The 5,167-nt window shown below is 49.8% G+C and overlaps 1 long non-coding RNA gene across 1 annotated transcript; it reads left to right on the top strand.

Moving 5' to 3' along the window:
* The first annotated feature begins 3,789 nt into the window (after nucleotides 1-3,789).
* Nucleotides 3,790-4,192, top strand: LOC118980713 (uncharacterized). The gene is made up of 2 exons (XR_005065197.1): nucleotides 3,790-3,901; nucleotides 4,037-4,192. It is a non-coding gene; the product is annotated as an uncharacterized LOC118980713 (long non-coding RNA).
* Nucleotides 4,193-5,167: the final 975 nt, after the last annotated feature.

Raw genomic sequence — 5,167 nt, 5'->3', positions numbered from 1 at the left:
CCTCCTACCTCCAGTCTCTGCCCCGTGGGTCACTGGCCTCACCTGCATTTACGGGGGGCTGGAGACAGGATTAGCGGATGGGTTGATATTCTGCTAACTTCCCAGGGAACTGAAACACCAGAACGTTTCACTCACACAAACACAGTAGAGCCAACCTGGGGCTGCTGCGTGGACCTCAGTGATCTGACTCCTGCTCACAGGCAGGTGAGCAGCAAGGCTGGGCACTCCCCTGAGCAGGGGCAGGCCAGTCCTGTCTCATGATTGTGGGATTCATCCCAGGACTTCAAGCTGGGATCTCCGGAATGGACATCACACAGTGTCACTGGCATATTAGGAGAATAATTAAAGCCTGCTGAGCTCTTGACAATCAATCCAGGGAGCAGCTGACACAGGTCCCGGGATATGCCCTTGGAGGCAGCTGCAGGAGATGTGGCTGAGGGTGTGACAGGCAGGCTGGGCAGAAAGTGAGAGTGTGTGGTGAGCTGCCCCCTTCCATTGGCACATTCTGCATCTCTCAGACAGTCACCCTCTGTCTGTCACTCTGGTGAAATCTGGGTTTGTCCCCCTTAGTCATGTTGTGTGTCATCCCTCCAGAGCAGCTGACCCCGTCTTACCTGACCCCGTGTCATGCACCCCTTTCTCCATTTTCTTTCTGTTCCATGCAGTGTGTGTGCCTGTGTATCTGTCTGTCATGTTCCTCACCTTAGTGACTTGTGATGATGAGCAGATTTTCAGGCGCTTATTTTCATGTACACACCTTCTTTTTTGGGTGAAGTGTTCGACCAATTCTTCAGATATTTCTAAAAATTTGAATCATCCTGTCTGTGGGTAGGTGAGTGTGTATTTCTTCTTATACACTTTATTTAGTTAGTTAGTTAGTGAGTGAGTGAGTTATTTACTTACTTAGTTAGTTATTATCCTCACCCAAGGATATTTTTTCCATTGCTTTTAGTGACAGAGGAAGGGAGAGAGAGGAAGGGAGAGAGAAACATCAGTGAGAGAGAAGCACTGGTTGGTTGCCTCCCGTCCACACCCGGACTGGGTATCAAACCCACAACCTTATGATTAGAGGATGATGCTCTGACCAACTGAGCCACACCAGCCATGGCTATGACCTTCTCTCTCACGTGCAGGCCCATGTGCCCCCCACAGAGGTCAGGATTCCACGCAGTCCCATCACACGTGGACTCTGTGTGTTTCCCTTTAAAACAGCCACCTCCTCCCACCCAGACCCTTCCCCTGCCCCTCAGCCCTGCAGCCATCACCTGGTTCTCCATCTCTCAAATTCTGTGATTTCAAAAAGTGTGTATAAATAGAATAGTACAGCATGTAACATTTTGTGATTAGTCATTCATTCATTACATCTCCTCACAGACTCAACAATGTTGTGCATATCAATAGTTCAATTTTTTTTTTGCTGAATAGTATTCTGTGATTCACATGTACCAATGTCTGTACCATCACCGTGAAGGACATCTCAGTTGTTTTTGGTTTGAGGCTCTTATGTGTAAGGGTGTTGGTATGAACTGAGTGATTGTGTCTTCTGAAGTTCGTATGTTGAAGTCCTTACTTCCAGTGTAGCTGTATTTGGAGATGGGGACTCTAAGGAAGTAATAAAAGCCAAAGGAAGTGTTATCGGCGGGACTCTGGTCTGGTGGGATCAATGTCCAGAGCCTCTCTCTCTGATTGCCAACAAGCAACTCCGTGGTGTTTGGTTACCGCAGCCTGAGGTGACTAGACAGGTGCTGTGAACACTTGTGTATGGGTTTCTATGTAAACATAAGTTTTCAATTTTCTGAAACAAATGCCCAGTGATGCAGTGATGGGTTGTATGGTAATTGTTGGGGACCACTCTGCCTGGTTTCAGGAGTTGTAACTGCCCCCCATGGTTAAGACTCAGTGAGCGACCTCTGGAACGAGAGCCACTAAGAAAACAAAGCTTGTCTCTCACTGCTTCTGCTTCATCCCCCTGCCCCCAAGGCGTGGTTGGTTAGTCCATGATGGGTAAGGCCCCTCAGAAGCAGGGCAACCTAAGCCAGACACAGTCACTTGGGAGGTCATCATGGAAGGACTCGGAGGGTTGCAACAAAGAGAGAGTGATGGACCCTCTCCCTCTGGCTATTCTGACATAGCCCGAGTCCCCATGTCCTCTGGGAGAAGCCCTTCCTGGCTCTAATCCACTTAAGCCTGATAACCTATGATGGGGGAGATGGTGTAGCCCTTTGCTGGCTAGAGCAAGATCCGGGGTAATCAGGCATAAGAAAGAATTCCTAAAAGTCCTGTGAAGCCTGTTTTGCTAAGAGTGTTTTCATTCATATGATAAGGGTCCGAGGAGGAAATGAGTATGTCTCCCAAAGTTTCTTGGGAGAAACTGCACCCCTTTCCTGCTCCCCCCTCCTCAATCTCTGCAACCCCCTTACCTGACAGATTCTGACTCAGACTAAGCCCTCAGATTTCTTTGAAATGTTGTCAAATGTTTGATCCTTGCTGACTGTATTCCTGTGTATTACAACCCAATAAAAGCCATTGAGGAAGGGGCTCTTGCCTTTCTCCTCTGAGAGATTGGCCACCTCTCCTCCCAAGAAGATCGTGTCTTGGTAGTATTACTTTCATCCGTGGTGGACGGGGGGACTTGCTGGCAAAGTTGCCCTCACAGTAACTGCATGTTCCACTTCATACTAAGCACACGGCTGTTTTTCCACTGTGGCCCTGCCGTCTGACATTCCTATAGCCACTGAGTGAGTGGCCCACTTCTCACTCCCTGACCAGGGTTTGGTGTTGCCCCAATTTCACCTCAGTCAGTCCAGTCCGTTCTGACAGGTGTGTCCAGGTATCTTGATGTGGTTTTAACTTCTCTTCCATGGTGGCTACTGATGAACATTTTGTGTGTTCATTTTGTGTGTTTTGACATTTGTATATTTTTCCATCACCTGTCTATTTATGTCATTTGCCCATTTTCAAATAGAACTTTGTTTCATTTGTATTTAAAATTTTTTAAAGGATCTGAGAAAAATACACCTCTGTTGCTCCACCCATCCATGCCCTCATTGGCCGGCTCCCATCTGCACTTCAACCAGGGGTCAGACCCAAATCCCTGGTGCATTTGGACGCCGCTCCAACCAACTGAGCCCCCAGCCAGGGCTATTTGCTTTGTGTATTAATTAGTTTCAAACTTTATGCACATAGTTTCTCGATGGGCTGGGATTGCCAAGTATTTTCTTCTACTTTATTGTTTTCTTAAATCAACTCCATGAGAGACCCTTTTGTAGAACAAAGTTTTTCATTTTAAAGGGTTTCCATTTATTTTCTATCCTTTTACATATCAAGCATGTCTATGAAATCTACAAACTCTTGCTAAGACAAACAGGAAAAAGATTTTTCTTTTTTTTTCTAAAATGTAATAGAAATTTCCCCAGAGGCACATAACCAGTTTTACTGTGTCCTGGAGCAAATTCCAGCCTCTTACACCAACTGGACCACTGTCCCTACCAGCTCCTGTAACCAGCATGCTCTACACACACCACACTGTGATCTCATCAGGGAAGGGGACTGAGGGTTCTCCCCAAGACCAGAGAGGAGACTCAGCCCAAGTGTGGGTGCAGGAGCTGGTCATTGTTCAGCACTGTCCCCTCAATACCACAGAGAGCTCTCAGCAACCCAGGCCCACACCTGGTCATGAGGACCGAACTTTAAACCCTCCACTGGCCCCAGCTGCTCTCTGCCCATCAAGCGCCATTAAGCAAGGCCATAGAGGAAGGAAGTGGATTTGCATGGAGCCCCTTACACAGGATAAGACAGGCCCGGAAGCCATATCCTCAGGTGTGGGTCAGAGGAAGATCCTCGGGTGTCTCCACCATGGCCTGGACCCCTCTCCTGCTCCCCCTGCTCACTCTCTGCACAGGTGCTGACTCCCAAGGCTAAACCCCACAGAAAACAGGAGCAACCTGGCCATGAACTTTGCTCAGGTCCAAGGATGTGCATCACCTGGGAAAGAGACCCTCCTCCTTACACTCACCTCTCCTGTCCTCTCTTTCAGGTTTGGTGGGCTCTTCTGAAGTGACTCAGCCCCCAGCAGTATCTGTTACCCTGGGACAGACAGCCAGGATCACCTGCCAGGGAGAGTACCTAAGAAAATATTTTCCTTCCTGGCATCAGCAGAAGCCAGGCCAAGCCCCTAAAGCAGTCATCTATGCTGACAAGAACCGGACTTCAGTGATCCCTGACCGATTCTCTAGTTCTCACTCAGGGGACACAAACACCCTGACCATCAGCGGAGCCCGGGCTGAGGACGAGGCTGACTATTACTGTGCAGGGTGGGATGGTAGTACTAATACTCACAGTGACACAGGCATCAGGGAAGTGAGACAAAAACCTCAGTCTGAGTCACACTGTCTTCAGGCCCCATGAGGACTGCAGGCAAAGCCGTGAGCAGCTTTGTCCCAGGTCCCATTTCTCAGGTCTCCAAGTGGCCCCTCCTCCCAGCCTCAGGAACCTGTGCAGAGGGTGGGTCAGGAGTGGATTCAGGGTGGCAGGACCAGGCTGACTGCTGTGTCTGGGCCACTGACTCAATTCTGAAAAGAGGGCCTGGCAAAACAACAGACTGCCAGAACCTGTGTCCAAAGTTAACGGTCCTCGAATTTCTGCATATCAGTGACTGGTGTTCCTTGGCAAAATGCTCTAGATTCATGCCCAGAGCTGCCAGCTCAGCTGACCTCCGCAGGCCCCAGGCTCCGTGGGCGCCCAGGACTCTGAATGGGGCCAACCAGTGACTGCACACCCAGCACCCCTGCTGGAGCCCCAGTGACCATGGCTGTGCCCTCACTGGAAAGTTGCCACGGGGCAGAGAATTGCCTCCCTCAGGGTCATTTCTTTCCCAGAGTGTGACTTAGGCCCAGTCACAGCCTGATACCAAGTTCCAAGCACCTGCCTCATATCACAAGGACCTAGCAGCCTCCAGCTGAGTCCCCTGCTGTCACCGCTTTGTAATTCCCAGGTCTTACCTCTGATCTTCTATCCAGAGAGACCCCTGACACCTCCCTGAGTGAGGTTCTCCATGCCAGAGGTAGTCTCCAGGGCCCCAGAGAGGAAATAACAGCCCAGGGGAGCATTTGGGAAAGGAGAGGGCCTCACACAGGGGACACTCTGGGAGTCTGCAAAGGTTCCCCAA

The sequence above is a fragment of the Sturnira hondurensis genome, unplaced genomic scaffold (genome assembly GCF_014824575.4).
Source record: "Sturnira hondurensis isolate 20B ecotype Veracruz unplaced genomic scaffold, ASM1482457v3 Scaffold0023047, whole genome shotgun sequence".
In the NCBI taxonomy this organism is placed as follows: Eukaryota; Metazoa; Chordata; class Mammalia; order Chiroptera; family Phyllostomidae; genus Sturnira; species Sturnira hondurensis.
This window is presented reverse-complemented; position numbering and strand designations above follow the sequence as displayed.